Source organism: Misgurnus anguillicaudatus, chromosome 15, assembly GCF_027580225.2.
Source record: "Misgurnus anguillicaudatus chromosome 15, ASM2758022v2, whole genome shotgun sequence".
Lineage (NCBI taxonomy): Eukaryota > Metazoa > Chordata > Actinopteri > Cypriniformes > Cobitidae > Misgurnus > Misgurnus anguillicaudatus.
Window position 1 is genome coordinate 31,214,019 of NC_073351.2, and position 19,247 is coordinate 31,233,265.

Here is a 19,247-nt window from a genome sequence, read left to right on the forward strand (position 1 = left end):
GTATATGTCATAACAGTGATGACCTGAGGGTGCATGCACCATTTCGTCACACTGCCCCCTACTGGTCACGAGATATAAAAAATGTCTATTTTTGCTTATAACTACTGCAAATTTGAATGTAAAATTATGAGACTGGTCTTGTTAGATTTCGTGAGGCATGGCGAGTCAAACGATACCAAATGGTTTTTGGTCGGCCATTTTGTGTGTCGGCCATTTTGAATTTTTCTTTAAGTTCAAGTATTTCAGAAACGCAACTGTGTATTGTTATGAAACTTGGTATGGTTCATCAGCAACATGTTCTGGGAGGACTTGTAAACTTTTCGGTGCCCCCTAGTGGTTAAGAGATTTGAAGCTATATCTCTGCATCTCTTTATCGTATTTACACCAAATTTGGTGGGTGTCATCACAATCAAGACCTGAGTCACAATTTATTTTTTGGTCAGTGCCCCCTAGTGGTCAAGTCATTTAAGGCTATATCTCTGCATCTCTTTATTGTATTTACACCAAATTTGGTGGGTGTCATCACAATCAAGACCTGAGTCACAATTTATTGTTTGGTTAGTGCCCCCTAGTGGTCAAGTCATTTAAGGCTATATCTCTGTATTGCTTTATCATATTTACACTAAATTTGGTATGTGTCATCACAGTCATGACCTGAGGCACCATCTATTGTTTCTGCACCACGCCACCTAGTGGTCTCAAGATACAAAAAATTGCTATTTTTTTCATAAAACTAATGCAAACTTAGATCTTAAATCATGACAGTCATCACGTATGAATAATTTTTTGCCATGTTTGGCTTGACCCCGGTATCGCTGCTTGCAGCTATATTTATTATTATTTTTCTTCCTCGTTCTTCCGCCGAAATTCAATGGCAGCCCATAGAACCGTACATAGGAAAGTTATGAAATTTGGCACACATGTAGAGGACAGTCTCAGAAGTTACTATAGCAACATTGGTGTGTCTGACTCAAACCCTCTAGCGCCACCAACAGTCCAAAAATCCACTTATGTTCATGCTCACAACTTCTGACCCGTGAGTCCTAGAAACTAAATTCTTGTTTCCTCTGAATCCTTGGCTCATGATGATTCAATTGCACACATTGATGTCATTTGTGTCATACACATCTTTCCGCCATTTTGAATTTTCCGTAAAACCTACTTTTTCGAACTCCTACTAGACCGTTTGTCCGATTTGCAGGTCCTTTGGTATGTAGCATCTAGAGACACCCAAGACAAAAAGTTATCAAAAGCTTTTTGATAGACCATTGCGTTCTCGTATAAATTGACAACATATATGGCGGCGAGCACGCCAAAACGGACGTGAGGCCGTATCTTCGCAAAACTTTTGTGTATCGACACGAAACTTGGCATATGTCATAACAGTCATGACCTGAGGGTGCCTGCAACGTTTCGTCACAGCGCCACCTAGTGGTCACGAGATTCGAAAAATGCCTATTTTCGCTTATAAATACTTCAAACTTGAGTCTAAAATCATGAAGGAGGTCTTGTTAGATTCCTTGAGGCATGCCGAGTCAAACGATACCAAACCGTTTTCGGTCGGCCATTTTGGGTGTCGGCCATTTTGAATTTTCTCATTAAGTTCAGTATTTCACAAACCGAATGGCGTATCGCTACGAAATTTGGCATGGTTCATCGGTGACATGTTCTGAGCGCACCTATAAATCTTTAGGACGGCGCCACCTAGTGGTCAGGATATGTAAATAAATTGTTTAAAATCTTTATATCTTTTGACTAAATTGCCACTATGACATAAGTCTTCACTCTATTGATTCCTTGGCTCATGCTGAGTCTGACTGTACCAAATATGTCTGAGTCAAACCTACTTCCTGTCGGCCATTTTGAATTATATTGAACACCTACTTTTTCGAACTCCTCCTAGAGCGCTCGTGTGATTGGCTTGAATTTTGGTATGCATCATCTAGAGACACTCTAGACAAAAAGTTATCAAAAGCTTTTCGGTAGACCTATCCGTTGTCGTATAACGCATCAAAGAATGCGAGGGCGAGCACGCCAAAATGTCTTTGAGCCTGTATCTTCGCAAAACTTTTGCGTATTAATATGAGACTTGGTATATGTCATAACAGTGATGACCTGAGGGTGCATGCACCGTTTCGTCACACTGCCCCCTACTGGTCACAATATATAAAAAATGTCTATTTTTGCTTATAACTACTGCAAACTTGAATGTAAAATTATGAGAGCGGTCTTGTTAGAGTTCGTGAGGCATGCCGAGTCAAACGATACCAAATGGTTTTTGGTCGGCCATTTTGTGTGTCGGCCATTTTGAATTTTTTCTTTAAGTTCAAGTATTTCAGAAACGCAATTGCGTATTGTTATGAAACTTGGTATGGTTCATCAGCAACATGTTCTGGGAGGACTTGTAAACTTTTCGGCGCCCCCTAGTGGTCAAGAGATTTGAAGCTATATCTCTGCATCTCTTTATCATATTTACACCAAATTTGGTGGGTGTCATCACAATCAAGACCTGAGTCACAATTTATTGTTTGGTCAGAGCCCCCTAGTGGTCAAGGTATTTAAGGCTATATCTCCGTATCGCTTTATCGTATTTACACTAAATTTGGTATGTGTCATCACAGTCATGACCTGAGGCACCATCTATTGTTTCGACAGAGCGCCACCTAGTGGTCTCAAGATACAAAAAATTGCTATTTTTTTCCTAAAACTAATGCAAACTTAGATCTTAAATCATGACAGTCATCACGTATGAATAATTTTTTGCCATGTTTGGCTTGACCCCGGTATCGCTGCTTGCAGCTATATTTAGGGGTCAAGCCCCGAAGGGGCGAAGACCCCTATTGTATCCGTTAGTTTTCTTTTTATAATAATAATAATTATTATTATTAGTTATTCTTCTTCCGCCATTGCGGTCTATGGCAGCCCATAGAACCGTACGTAGGAAAGTTATGAAATTTGGCACACTGATAAAGGACAGTCCAATGTGTCCCCACAGCAAATTTGGAGTTTCTATGTCTAACCCACTAGCGCCACCAACAGTCCAAAGTTGCACTTATGTTTTTACTTATAACTTCTGATCCGTAAGCCCTAGAAACAAAATTCTTGGTCCATCTGATTCCTTGGCTCAAGACGATTCCATTGGACCCTATGTCGTTATTTTCCGTCATGAAAATTTGTCCGCCATTTTGAATTATTCATAAAACCTATTTTTTCGAACTCGTCCTAGAGCTTTTGTCCGATTGCCCCCAAAAATGGTATGCATCATCTTGAGACAGTCATGGCAAAAAGTTATCAAAAGAATTTCGATACAGCAATCCGTTGTCGTATACCACCTTATTGAATTTTACGTAGAGCGCAAAAAAACAGATTTTAGGCTGTATCTTCGCCAAACTTAAAACTTAAAACTACTGCAACAACACATCTAAAACCATGAGTCATCATGGATTATTCCTTTCATGGCTTGGACTATAATCACTGGTGGAAGTCAATTTACTCTCTAGCAACCGATGAGAATACCATATCAACTTTTTTGCAAGAGCTTTTTCTCTGCATCAGAACATCGTAGAGACACGGGGATGGTCTCTTTTGACTCATTTGACTTGTTGTAACATGTGGTGACCCATGTTTTGCCACTGCAAACATCACTCACATGTCTTTCAGTGCTCTAATGTTCCATGATTGTCAATAACAGAAGGACAATTGCAGTAGACAAGAACATAGATTATTTTTGTTGCTTACTTTTGCGTTCTTCATCTGAAATCATTAGGTTTACCTAGGTTCTTCAATCTGCTTATCCGATCTCAATTTTACATCCTTTTGTGCCCTTTTCGGCTTGACCCCGGCATTGCTGCTTGCAGCTATATTTATTATTATTATTATCTATTATTCTTCTTCTTCCGCCATTGCGTCTATGGCAGCCCATAGAACCGTACGTAGGAAAGTTATGAAATTTGGCACACTCATAGAGGACATTCCAAATAGTCACCACACCAAATTTGGAGTGTCTATGTCAAACCCAATAGCGCCACCAACAGTCCAAATTTTCACGTACATTTTTGGTTATAACTGCTGACCCGTACGTCATAGAAACGCAATTCTTGTTTCTTCTGATTCCTTGGCTCATGCCAATTCGATTGCACCATATGACATCATTTCCGTCATGCTAATTATTTCGATATTTTGAATTGTTTGTAAAACCTACTTTTTCGAACTCGTCCTAGAGCTTTTGTCCAATTTGCGTAAAGAATGGGTGTGTAGCATCTAGAGACACTCATGGCAAAAAGTTATGGAATTCGTGTCGATTCGCCAATCCGTTTCCGTACACCGCGTCAACAAATTTTACGCAGAGTGGGAACAAACGGATTTGAGGCAGTATCTTCGCCAAAGTTAAACATATTCACATGAGATTTGGTAGTTTTGATGGCAGTCATGACCTGAGGGTGTGTGCACAGTTTCGGTACAGCGCCACCTAGTTTGAGCATGTTGATGAGCATGCCGCAATGGATTTGCGGCTATATCTTCGCAAAAGTTTTGCACATTGGCAGTGGCTCAGTGGTTCAGGGGTTAGTGGTGGTTGTCTATAAATCGGAAGGTTGGTGGTTCAAACCCCAGCTCCACCTGACCAAGTGTCAAAATGTCCATGAGTTATATGTCATAACAGTCATTGAAAAGTGTTTTTTTTTGCTTATAACTACTGCAAAATTGAGTCTACATTCATGAAAGTGCTATTGTTAGATTCCTTGAGGCATGCCGAGTCAAATGATATCAAAACGTTTTCTGTCTGCCATTTTCAATAACAAAGCATACCAACTTTTTCAAAACTCCTCCTACAGCGTTCGTTTGATTGGCTTGGATTTGGTACACACAATCTAGACTCTAGAGAAAAAGTTTTTGTCAGTTGTTGTATAGCACATCAACAAATATAATGGCGAGCACGAAAATGGATTTGAGGCTATATCTTCGCAAAGGTTTTGCACATTAATGTGTGTATTGGCAGTGGTTCAGTGGTTAGTGTAGGTTGTCCACAAATCAGAAGGTTGGTGGTTCAAACCCCAGCTCCACCTGACCAAGTGATGAGGTGTCCATGAGTGAGACATCTAAGCCCAAATGCTCCCGATGAGCTGGATGGCTCTTGTGTGGCTGACACTGTATGAATAGGTGAATGTTTCTCAACTTGTAAATGTCATGAACTGAGGGTGTATGGAATGTTTTGTTACAGCACCACCTAGTTCATCAGTGACATTTTTTGAAAGCCCTTGTAAACTTTTCAGTGCCCCTACTGGTTAAGAGTTTTGAGGCTTTATCTCCAAATCACTTTATCGTATGTACACCAAATTTGGATTTGTCATCACAATCATGACCTGAGGCACCATATTGTTTCGGTGCAGTGCCCCCAGTGGTCAAGTCATTTGAGGCTATATTTCAACATTGCTTAATCATATGTATATCAAATTTTGTGGGGGTCATCACAATCATGACCCAAGGCATCATCTATTGTATCGGTGCAGTGCCTCCTAGTGGTCAAGTCATTTGAGGCTATATATCAACATTGCTTAATTGTATGTATATCAAATTTGGTGGGTGTCATCACCAGGGCCGGTTTTTGCTATGGGCAATGTGGGCGAACGCCCAGGGCGCAATCTATGTGGGGGCGCACGAGCGCCCTAAAAAAAAAAATCAAAACCGCTCATTTCTATGTCAAGTTAGTGCTCGTACCATGAGAAACACAGTTGTGTGCGTCTCAGAAAAGGCACGGGTGAGGGGGGCGGGGAATCAACTTCCGACTGCCTTAAGGGGGGCGAGTGAGGGATTGACTGATCCCAGGCCAGAGGCCACACAACACAAACTGCTGCGTCTGCTTCCAAATAAATTGTATTTTTCATTCCTAAAATGAAGATAGACCCATATACCTACGAACATGTAATTAATTGGGTTATGTGAAAAAAATTCTGTAGAGTCATCTACGTGACTCACGTCACGTGACTCCGGTTGATTGACGGGTAAAACGGACGTTGTTGGCAAAATGTAATGCAAAGTTAATGATGTCGAGTCTTCATCTTCATCATCATGGATCAAATTAAAAGACCAAAGTAGCCATCTCAGTTGCCCGATTCAGGAAAAGAAGATGAGGAGAAACGGGCAAAAGATAAAGGTATGCCGATTTCTATGAGTGACAACGTGAGTGACGTGACAGTAGGAAATAGGCTATTTATATTAGCCTCGCACTCTTGCTAATATGTTGCTATTAGCCACAGAATACGATTGTATTTGGTTTTAGTTTTGCTGAACTAGCAACTATTAGAATTGAGGCATCATGCCATGCAACTAAATTCACTCTATAGGCAACACAGTCTAGTTTTGTGTGTGCAACACAAAAAGTGCAAATTCACACAGACCTCCTGACTGTGTAATTTTTTATTGCTTTACGCTATATATGTCAACTTAAATAACTTCTAATATACATTGACATGGCATTTTGTAAGCTACAGTGATATAGCTTTTTAAATAATTTGCAGTGTATGCTTAGTTTATAGGATGTTAACAAATACTAATAAAATGTGTGTTAAGGTCATTTTAATTGAGTAACTGATGCATGTGTGAAATAAGTAACTTACATAATTGTATCTTAATTGTTAATTCAGGGGCACTTCTGAAATATTTTAGAGCTAGAGCACCCTCTGGCCAAAATGAGGGGTCAGATACTTCCACAGCAGCAAGTGTGTGTGTGTGTGTGTGTGTGTGTGTTTATACTGTATTACATGTTTTTCTCTGTTCTTGCTACCTTTTTGTATTTAAGATTATATATAACAAAATAATACATGTTGGTGGCGGGGTTTGGGGGTAATTCTTTTTTTTTCTGGGGGTGGTCAAGGGATGGTTCGCCCAGGGCGTAAATCTAGCCAGGACCGCCACTGGTCATCACAATCATGACCTGAGGCACCATCTGTTGTTTCGGGGCAGTGCCCCCTCGTGGTCAAGTCATTTGAGGCTATATCTCAACATTGCTTAATCGTATGTATATCAAATTTGGTGGATGTCATTACAATCATGACCTGAGGAACCATCTATTGTTTCGATGCAGTGCCCCCTAGTGGTCAAGTCATTTGAGGCTATATCTCCACATTGCTTAATCGTATGTACACCAAATTTGGTGGGTGTCTTCACAATCGTGACCTGAGGCACCATCTATTGTTTTAGTGCAGTGCCCCCTAGTGGTCAAGTCATTTGAGGCTATATCTCAACATTGCTTAATCATATGTATATTAAATTTGGTGTACACCAAATTTGGTGGGTGTCTTCACAATCGTGACCTGAGGCACCATCTATTGTTTTAGTGCAGGCCCCCTAGTGGTCAAGTCATTTGAGGCTATATCTCAACATTGCTTAATCATATGTATATTAAATTTGGTGGGTGTCATCACAAACATGACCTGAGGCAAAACCCATTGTTTCTACACAGCACTCAAGATTTGAAAAATGGCTATATTTGCCTTAATCTACTGAAAACTTCTTAAACTTATTCTGTGCCCTTTTCGGCTTGACCCCGGCATCGCTGCTTGCAGCTATATTTTCATTTGTGTTCTTTTATTGTATACATTACAAAATGCCATGACAAAGTTAAAGGGATACTTCACCGATTTAGCATTCAGCTTTGTATCTGTAGAAACCCGGCAGTATTACTGAATGACCATGTTTCCCTCCATCATTTCCCCCTGAGAGGAGAGATATCTGCATTTTGGTTCTGCAAAAAAGTCCTCCAATGATGCAAAAATCGTCATATTACATCATCGAGGGAGGGAAACATGGTCATTCAGTAATACTGCCGGGTTTCTACAGATACAAAGCTGAATGCTAAATCGGTGAAGTATCCCTTTAATTGTGTACGTTGCATTATTTCATAACATTGGTCGTTATAATGTCACTATACATGATTATTGCTACACTGTAAAAAGAATCCTGTGAAAAATACAGTAACTTGCTGGCAGCAATTAGCTAGTAAGTTGCTGTATTTCATTTCACAGTATTCTTACTGTAAATGTATCTGCAGTAAAATTAAAATTACTGTGAACTCTTTTACAGTAATAATCACAGTACTGTATTTCATAACTACTACTGTAATAGGGATTACTGCATTTATTTTGTGTACTGTAAAATGAAGACACTGTTTGTCACAAAAATGCCATTTATTTTATCACTTTAAATTACAAAAATTCATAAATTAAAAATAGCATAGCATACATTTTTTTGTGTTACATTTTTTCTGTGAACATCTCAAAACTTTTCTGAACATATACATTTTTTTAAATATGTTAACATTTTTCTGTGAATGTTTCATTTAATTTCAACACTTTTCTGAACATACAAAAACACTTTTTTTCTGAACACACAAAACAATCAATATTTATTAAAAAGTTTCTGGTAAATTACAAATGCATAAAAGTTAAATGATTTACATTTACAACAGGATTTCAAACTTGAATATTGTTTTTCTCCAAGACCTTTTTTTCAGAAATATTATTCTTTTAAATCTGGACATGAACTAGTTGACTTCCTGGGCTGGACTCTACCCTGTAATGAAAGAAATTGACTATTAATGTAAAAGCAAGACAGACGGGTTGATGACATATACATTAGGGCTGCACGGTATATCGAAAATGTATCGCCATCACGATAACTGTGTATGCGATATGCATATCGCAGGGAGCTGCGATAACTTGCATTTATTTTACGTGTCTATCATTTGTGTGTTGCATGCTTAGATCGTCCAAATTACACCGATCAGAAGGTGGTTCCCACACACTTACTTTACTTGGGCGGATCTCTCAAGTATATTAACAACTGCCCACGTATATTTAACATCAAATTTTGTCTTTTTCTGTCCTTGATAATGACATTATGCGTGCGAGCACGTCGTGTCTTTTCTGATGAGTTCGCTGTGCGTTCGCGTGCTTTCTGTTTCCCGATGAATTAGGTGCGACGCAAAGCTCACTGTCACATTGTATCCTTCCATATTCCTGAACTTGATCATAGTTGTATCCATTAGAGGTCTTCACGGAAGGACACGAGTCAATATTTTGAAAGGTCAGTCAGGTCCGAGTCGGTCCCATTTTAATTACTTCAGGTACCGGGTCTGTTTAAACCCAAGTCGATCAGAGACGGCCGTGAAGAGTCAGTCAGCGCTAACGCACTATAGCGCATGTGCAGTGTCAAGCGTGCCTCCGGTTTCTATGGCGATGAAAACTTACTCTTGTTTATATAAAGTGCACTTTCTTTCTTCCATGTTTATAGTATTATTATCAAAGAACCGTCTTTTTATATCTAAAACGTTTGCTACAAAGATGGTAGCAAATAACCAATGTTAATGCCAAGCCCATTGTACTGAACGAGCCATTATAGCTCAAACTGTCAAACAGTCATTATGTAAGCTGAATCTACAGTACATTCTTTATATAGAGTATACTTTTGAATCTAAAATAATGACGGATTAAGCTCTTTTAATCTGCAACAGAGGAATAGAAAGAGAGGCACTTTTACTGCTTCTACACAAACCAATCAACTTTATAATCTTTAGACCTATTTACAATCCATAGACCTGCATTGTCTATCATTAATATACTATACATTTTATTGTATAAAATTAGTCTTTCTACACCTCTCACAATATTAATAAATCCCTTTAAAGGGGGTCATATTCACAAGTTCATTCAGCTTTGTTCATGTCAAAGAGAAAGGAAAGAGAGTTTGGAGTGGTTGGATTTATGAAATTAATATAAATATTCAATAAATCAAAGTACTGCGTTATGGTCACACATTACTAGTTTTTTGTCACATGTATAGCATAGTTTAATTACATCTTAAGAATATGCATTACCTCTTTCTTTCATTACATATCTAAATGCTAAAATAAAAGCAAATAAAAATATAATCTCTCTTAGTAAGACATATCGCCATCGCACCCACCAACAGAACTATCGCATATCGCATATTTTCTCATTATCGTGCAGCCCTAATATACATAAAAGTTTACTTCGCAGTGATTTACTTTTAAATAAACAATTTTAATTTTTTTATATGCTCTGTTGGTGGTTTGTGGAGTTTACAGTTTACAGTTAGTGATACAACAGTGAAATTTATGGTAAATATTTGTTCATTTGTGAATGGAAAAGTATTGTTTCACTCGACGCGCCAAACACATATTTTGAAATGACGAACCACACACATGATGGGCTACATACATGTTGTGACAAACGCCCTCGAAAAAAGAAGTCACCGGCTGCCACTGTATTAGACTAGCTGTGCTGCTTTTCTACCTTTTGCATGGCGAGTTAAATTAAACGTTTGATATTTAACAATAGCACAACAGTTCATTTAAAAAAAAACACTTTAAGAAGTATTTTACTAATCGGGTAGTTGGTTAAAGAATGAGTACTCAAATATTTGTTCCCATTCTTAGTCAAAACTATATAAAAAAACAGTGCTTACCTCTGGATAAATCCCAATGTAGTGGCTGCCTCATACATAGTATGACGCAAAAAGGCTAGAGCAGAAGTGAAATCACAACCGTCACTCAATTGGAGGAGAACTCAGCACTCGATGGAAAGCATCCATTTTTTGCCCTCAGATTGGACTCTCCTAAAAAATATTAAATAAAAGTTGACATTGCACAGTATTCAATCTGATATGGTTTACTATTTTACATAAGCAAAATTAATTGAAAACACTAGCCCTACATAACTACCTCTTTCTTTCCTATTAGATCAATAACCACTAGAGAATTTTGGAATATACGTGCAAGATGACATAAAACTTTGTTCACACAGTGACTTGATACAAATACGCTTTATAGATGAAGTAACCCCTAAAATTGGCATCTATTATGTTGAGTGCTGGGATCATACCGAGCATGATGAGCCTTGGAGTGCTTAGCATGGAAATCTGGGCCTCAGCATCTGCTTACTGTAGGTGGAAGTTTCCTGTAACACAAAATAAACAAACAAAAAAATAACTTTTAGAAATCACAAGTACAATATTCATAAGAGTAAAAGTGTGTCAATACTGTACAAAAATAACTTGCATCAACCAAGAGAAAAACAGCTTCTTCCTGTTGCATGGTTTCTGTGCACTTTAACATGTTTGATATATTAATTTATACAACAGTTCTTTCTGGTTCTCGAATCGGTTCATTATGAAAGGTCTTTATACACCCCTGATCATATAGTTTTGTATATTATTTTGCATTTCTGTCAAGAGATCTTTCTAAAAATTACACACTGCACCTTTAATGGGAGTTATGTCTTGTCACATCGTGTGGACGATTAACACTTGGAAAGAGGAATGTAAACTATTTTTTTCTGAAGCAATATCTCTTATAAGAACGCGAAAACACCGTGGAACTGCAGGTAAGCACCGCAGCTTTTAAATGTGGACATTGATCATTTATTTTATCGTGACGTGACTATTAAAACATGTTATGAGATATTGCCACTGATATATTTAAAAGCAGCATGCAAAAACATCTCTCTGACACTGATAAATAACCGTTTTATATAGTACTGACAAGAACAAGGTGTAATAATAATCGAGTGCTCGTATCGCGTTAAGAATAAATGGGAAAGCATAGTAGCATTGTAAAATTATAGTTTTATTAACTTTCACCTCGCGCCAAAACAATAACAAACACAAAAGACACTAAATATGAATAAGAAAACGATTAATAGTTTCATTATGACACCAAATACTGCTGATTTGATCTCATTTTGACGATCATAAACAAACAAGGCCAACATGAGAGCCAGGGAATATCTGTCAGAAATGAAGCCCAGAGAGGGCGGTGGTCAGGGGGGCGAGTGAACACTGATGTCCGCTCTTGCTTTGGTTCTCATTCGTACCGAATCTCACTAAGCAAACGTTCAAACAGGCGCTATCTTTACCAATCGACTGCAGATTTAAATATAATACATATACATTCTCGACTGAACTAGTCCTAAAACTACACTTTGTGACCAAGAAACGGTAAAACAATCGTGAAATTATGAAAAATGTGTGTTATGCTTTCTTTCGAATCGGCCCGCTCCGTTTCCTCAGGCAGCAACGTAAGCGAGCAAGACAAAAAAACGTGAGATTTAAACGAATATCGCGCCAATAAATACAAAAATACACACTTTTAAATTAATTTTGGTTCACAATGCTAACGCTATAATTAAATTAAAGACTGGATAAGTCTTACCTCATGTCTCCTCAGCTGCGTTTTCTTTCAGCTCGAGAGACTGGTTTCAGCCTGCGGAGGTCGCACTCGCATACGTCATCAACCCTGGTTTATTTAAGTTAACTGAGCATTAGATTCGCAAGTCATAAGCATATTAAACAATTTACTATTAACTAAGAATAACAGTCAACTTTATAATTGTTAATATTCTGAAACAAGCATTGAGACACGGCCAATTACTATTATTATTAAATTATTATCCTTCTCTAAACTAATGACGTTATAAAATGTTGCCAAACTAGAAAATATATCGAAATCATGCAAAATTATATATTTGTGGTAATAAAATTACAAAATGCACACACAAGACGGTGAAGTGTGCTGCTCATTCTCTCTCAGTGCACTCTTAAAGTTGAACAAACAGACTTTACAAGAGAAAACTTTGGAATTAAATTAGCAAATTTACCTTTCTGAAGTAAAAATTCAGATGAAAGTGTGGAATCTCGTAGCTTTCCTTGGCTGAAGAAAAAAATCCCCTAGAAATTGCTGTATTGTGATTTACAGGAAAAATATTTTTACTGTAGAATTTACCCGCCGTTGAAAAAAGACCATGATGATTTGCAGATCTACAGCAACTTGCTGTATACAAGTTCTACAGTAAGCATTTGCTCATTTTACAGTAATAATGCTGTGAAAACTACAGAAATTTGTTACAGTGTATTTATCATTATAGTTTGCAAATTGTGCATGTTTACACTATTTACAACCTCTAGGCTTATTTATGTCCAGATAATTATGTGAGATATTGACAACTGTTGTCATGATAATCGCATGACATACTACAAGCAAGCGCAACAACATACAACATAAACCGCAAACAAGTTTACAAATAAGAGATTTACTTACCAGTCCATCAACAAGATCGCCAGATCAGCATCTCTGTTTGCATCCAGTGCTGTCTTTTAGCTCACGCCAACGAGTAAAAACCTGACCGAGTGGGACTCTTGTCCGGTTCCTAACGCAGTTAGATTCAGATTCTCTTTTTCTTTTTCTACTCTCTTTCGAACGCGCTTTCTTAACTTTTAAATCGTTTAGCATCACGTCTCAAATTCGGGCATGCAGTGTTCGACCTCGTGCGGCGCTGCAAGAACCGACAGCCGGATGACGTCAAAGTGCCGTCTCAGATCATTGCGGTACTTTGAAGTCATCCAGCGGTCGGTTCTTGCAGCGCCGCACGAAGTCGAACAAGCCTAACGTGTGTGACGTCGTTGCCGTAAAGCGAGTCGTGATTCTTGAAAGATTTGTCAGGGTCGCTCCTCTCAAGCTTGCATTGCTGGTTTTGCTAGCGGCGTCCTCCCCGAGTTTCAACAGGAGGATGATTCGCCCTACTATGACTTTGTTTACCACCAAAATAACTTTGAAGCTGTTATATTAAGGTAAAATAACTGCATAGTGTGTCTTTAACATTAAAATCATTCACGCCAGATGCCCTATTCGTGTTTGGTGCGAACGCAGCATTAGAGGGTTTAGCATCTGAACTCATATATTAATATATTTGAGCATCTGCTGTTTTTACCTCTAAACTTTAAGCATGTTTCTATGGGAAAAAGTTTGGTTTATTCGGTTGGCAGGCACTCAATAATTAATACTATTACGAATGCTGGTTCACACACATGTACACACACTAACGCACGCATTAGCCAACTCCTGTTGTGATTATCCCTCATTGGTGCATGATGTCTTAAACCGTTGCTTTGAGGGTTTGTAAAGAAATAACTCTCTAACTCACAAAGAGCTCAATTACTCTCTGTTAAATTTGTGTGTGTATGTATGTGCGCGCGCAAATGCTTCTCGTCCTGCTAGGTCCTTATTCTGAGCATCGCTGAGTAAGAGTTTTTCATAGCAAAGTATCCAATCAACACAAGCCCGCAGTGCCGAGAGCAGAGAGTTCTTTTGACTTTTTCAAGTCTTTCTCATTAGACAGAGACCCCTGGAGACACTGCATGTGGTTTCTTGAATGAAAGAAGAAAGAACAGACCCTACCCGCTCATTTCAGCACCTGTCAAGCTCACAGTCGTAAAATGACTAGAGCAGATTACCCGTTTATCCACCAGTTTAAATAGGAAAAAGGATCGCTAAAACATGTCTGGGTAACATTTTACCCCATAATCAGAAATGATATGAAGGTTCTTTTAGGCACATTAAAATGGATGGCAACATTTTCCAATTTTTTTGGGGGGGGGAGATTTTATTACATTTATATTGATATTTACGCGTTTGCAGGGCTCAACATAAAGGACTGCCCGGTGGCCCGGGGCAAGCGTGAGAGACGTTCGGGCCAGTAAAAAGTACAACCCGAATTCCAGAAATGTTGGGACGTTTTTTAAACTTGATTAACTAAAAGACTTTCAAATCACATAAGCCAATATTTTATTATTGTGATGAGTTGGGAGTGAGAACGTGCATCTCTGTCATCGTTGCTGTTTTTCTGAAACTTTGCTGTGAACCAGCCTGCTTACCAAGCCCAGATGAGGAGAGCGATGGTGTGTTTAAGCCAAACAGAGTCAGAGTGCTGTGTGCATGCAGCTCGATCAATGCATTGTTAGAAATCTCTCTCTCCTAAGCTGATGCCAGGAGAGGCTTGTTATGAATTTTCTGAGGCTAATACTGTCAGCATTATACAATCAGTTCAGACAGTCGTATCAGCAATACTGCATTGTGGGAACAGCACTGCCAATATGGGCATATGTTATTTATATTTGAATTAGTGTCATTGCAGTTTGGTTGAATTATAGATTTATAAAAGTATAATTATAGAGTGCTGCAGGGATGATGTATTTTTGTTGACAAAACCTGGAAGTGAGTTAGCATGTTAGCACGTCCCGTTCCATCGTTTCAAAGTCAATGTTTATTTTTTTATGGGATTTTGGTTAAACACCTTAAATAAGATCTTGGGTTAAAACAAGCCCAATATATTTTTACATTTTATTTTACAACATAAAACACAATAGTAATACCCCCACTAGAGATGCGCGGTTGGCGGTTACAGCCGCGGACTCGGGCGGATGACATGACGAAAAATAATATTTTAATTAAATTCGGGCGGGTGGCGGATCGACTGCTTATTAGCTGTGTCCTTCTAAGCATGCAACCTTAAAAGGTGAGCAGTCTGTCTTTCAGGGTGGCAGCCTCAGAAGTTCTCAAAGAGAACTGAAATGAGACGGTCTAGCCTTCTGAGGACCCATAATTTGCGTCACCTGTTGAACGCGCCCCCATTAGCGCCCACCACGCCTGTCAGCAGAAAACAGCGGAGACATTTCTGACTTATTAAAATAAATATGTAATCAAAAATATTAATTTATTTTAGAAAATATGACACATTGATGTAGATTAAACTATTCAACAGTATATCAAATAATCAACCTTAGAAATATACGCAACATAAACAGAATATTATTAACACAAAACATAACTTATAATACTAAAACAGTGACAAGAAAAAGTTTTCTAATACACTTTTATTTAATAAAGGTTTTAATTGTTTGGGATAGCCTCGGCATGTTAAGGATCCAATGTATCACCTCCCACCTCTACAATGGGTGTATAGGTTCACTGGAACAATCCTTCCTAAAATGCATTAAACTTTCGTTTACAAAGACGTGAAACTCAGCGAGTGGTCAGGGGTGTTCACTGATATGTTCACACAAAAATCGCTGCAAAAGATGTTTTCCAACAGGTGTTTTAGCATTCGTTGTAAACTTGTGGACCTATTTTTCCAAACGCCTCACACCCGTATATTCTTCCGTTGAGAGCTTGAATAATAGACACTCCAGCCCAGTTGGTGGCGATAATTCACCTTTTTTTAATTGCAAGAATACAAACGGGTTAACGGCGGCGGAGTAATACTGTACCTCACAGCACATCTAATACAAGTCAATGGAGTTGGACAAAAACGATACGAACATAAACATGCATGCGAGAACATGTTTGTTTGATCCAAAAGTTTTTTACTATGCTATACGTTATAAAGCAAAATGAAATTGAAATCGAGCCTTGACCTTGATTTTATTGACGATTATATGCATTTAATTTGTAATGTGTAAACATTCCTGTGACAAAGCACAATATAAGTGCGAAGCGTGATTATTTCATTATTGTATTGAGCTGGCTTGTCAGTTTCATTTGTATCTTGGAACAGAGGTTGTCGTCTGGCAGCGGCTGGTTATAAGGCTTGTTTAAACCGAGTTGAATGGGTTCCAGCCGCCTGTCAGTGTGCGGCAAGATAAACAGAAAAACGAGTGATGAAATTTAAGATTGAAAATCAAATGGAAAGACCGTGACGGAGGGTTGTTGTTATCCTCAGCAGCACTAAACAGATCACGGGTTGAAAGAATTGAAAAATCTGTCATCATTTATTCGCCCGCATGTTTTTCCAGATCCCAGCCTTCTTCAGTAGAGAACAACAAGTGAACTTTTGAAAAATATCCCAGCCACTCTAAACCACAAACATAATATTAAAAGTAAAAAAGTAATCTTTATAAAGTTGTATTCGGTGACTTATGTACCTGCTGTATACAGAAAAGATGTCCTCTCGTCTCCTCGTCTTTGGCTTCTTAATGCTGAGCTCTTTGGTAAAATAAATGCAGCAGACAGAGTTCAAAGCTGTTTTTGATGTTGAATTTGCTAAGAAGAGAAAGCTCTAAAAGTCTTTCTTTCGTTCTGTCGGTCTTGTTGTTCTGCTGGTTGTCGGGCTTTAGTAATCAGAGTTTTGAAGAGGGCAGGGTCTGTACTGTATGTTATTAGTGATGGTGTGGAGGACAAAGACACGGGTGAAAGGCTTTCATTGAGACGGTGCTTGATTGGATGCTGGGTTTACTCTGAGACTTCATTGCTGATTCTGGGCCAGAAGCTCCACAAAGTGGCAACAGAAAATAAACACTTTACAAAGAATGAGGCGAGACCAAATGAGAAAATGAGAAACTAAGAGGGAGTTCAACTCTGTGTTTATGATTCTACACGCAGAAGACATTTATACCATCAGTGACGTTTGTTTTCTTTTATGCAAAAAGTTACTTTTTAGTCCTTAAAGGAATAGTCTACTCATTTTCAATATTAAAGTATGTTATTACCTTAACTAAGAATTGTTGATACATCCCTCTATCATGTGCGTGCATGTAAGCGCTGGAGCGCTTTAGCTTAGCCCCATTCATTCAATGGTACCATTTAGAGATAAGTGTTAAATAAAGTGGTACAAAATAAAACGTAGCGCTTTTCTAAGCGGATTTAAAAGAAATGAATGGGGCTAAGCTAAATGCTAGCAGCGCGCTCCAGCGCTTACGTGCACGCACAAAGATGATAGAGGGATGTATCAACAATTCTTAGTTAAGGTAATAACATATTTTAATATTGAAAATGAGTAGACTAATCCTTTAACATCATGGTTGTGACTCTGTCTTTGAAATCCAGATTAAAGTTTTATAATCTAATGATGAGATTAGGAGGATCAAAGTTTGATATCAATCATTGATTTTGCATTGAATTTTGACATGACTTTACTCAGTTAATGTTAAAGATATCAAGGTTATATTGTCACTAGGCCTATATGTTCTTTACATTATGTTGGATGAGTTAATGTAGAAAACAGTAGAGGTCAGAAAAAATGGCCTTGGTTGGGTTTTCACAAAGTGGGTCCATTATACAATATTTGTGACTCTGGAACACGAAACCAGTCATAAGGGTCAATTTTATGAAATTGATATTTATTCATCATCTAAAAGTTGAATAAGCTTTCAATTGATATATGGGATAGGACAATATTTGGCCGAGATATATCTAATTAAATATCTGGAATCTGAGGGTGCAAAATAATCAAAATATTGGGAAAATTGTCTTTGAATGTCCCGTTTTTTCTGTGTTTTTGAAGCTTTGATTGTGTTTACAGTGCGCAATATAACATGTGTTCATGTTTCACGTGTAAAAAAACTTGGTATTTTTCCCACAATTTACTTATCTGTATAGCGCTGTTTTCACTGTCCTCAAAACGGGCTGATGTCTTCCTTGTTCTATGAAGTCCCTCCTTCAGAAATACGTATTGAGTTCAGTTTGTTTAGTGTGTTGTGATTCGATAGCAGCTTAGTTTGCTGTTAGCAAGCTAAGTCAAAATCTGTTCAAGTGACATCATTAAAGCAGGAAGTAGGGGGCTGTAGTCCAAACCGGCTGTTCGCTGTAGGCTTTGAAAGGCGAATTCTGTTTAAGAAAATATATTGCCTGGCAGTGAACTTTGAGCTTTATAATTTTACAGGTATTATTTATGCTATTATAGCAACATTACACACTAACTAGGGTTTAAAAAATTGGATCAGAAAGAACGTGTCCTTTAAAGGAAAAAAACAAAATTTTTCAATATTTTATTATGTTCCTACCTCAACTTATACAAATGAATACATACCTATCTTTTATCAATGCGTACCTCAGTGTGCAGTAACAACATCACTCCTGACTCCTCCCCCTCTCGCTCAATCTTCCGTCAATATTACTGCAGCCAAGGTTGAAGTGCTGCAAACTAACTGCTCTTCTAAAAAATCACCAAGTTTTATTTGTTGTGCCACCATACTTATTCGTGTAACTACTCATGTCTTTACTCAAGTCTTTAAATAGAGAAAACATGGAAGTGTTCGGTGGATTCTAAATTCATCCTTGTTTTGATCCTAATGAATGAATGGGGCTAGACTAAATGCTAACACATTCACAACGAGCTGTACAAAGATTTAGTGTCCCATTGAAAAAAGAGAGGTATGTATTAATTCATCTTAGTTGAGGTAAGAACATAGTAAAATATTGAAAAACTGTGGTGTTTTCCTTTAAAGTTATCCTATTAAAGTCCTTAGCAACACATATTACTTAAGGTACACTCGCATTATAAATGACTTTGTCGCTGTGTGTCGCTCATCTCTTTCAAAAAAGGCGTTTCTAAATCTAGTTGTCATAAACAAATGAGTACCGTCCACTCCAGTAACTGACGAGCGACGGATGACGTGAACTC

General features: G+C 38.1%; 1 protein-coding gene and 1 long non-coding RNA gene across 5 annotated transcripts in view; one reads left to right on the top strand and one right to left on the bottom strand.

Moving 5' to 3' along the window:
• Positions 1 to 19,247, top strand: part of shank3a (SH3 and multiple ankyrin repeat domains 3a) — a 400,804-nt gene that overhangs the window by 146,264 nt on the left and 235,293 nt on the right. The gene's annotated exons all lie outside the window — the stretch shown is intronic.
• Positions 7,957 to 11,620, bottom strand: LOC129442847 (uncharacterized). Its single transcript, XR_012357751.1, has 3 exons — positions 10,899 to 11,620; positions 10,483 to 10,632; positions 7,957 to 8,568 (listed from the first exon to the last, which is right to left on the bottom strand). It is a non-coding gene; the product is annotated as an uncharacterized lncRNA (long non-coding RNA).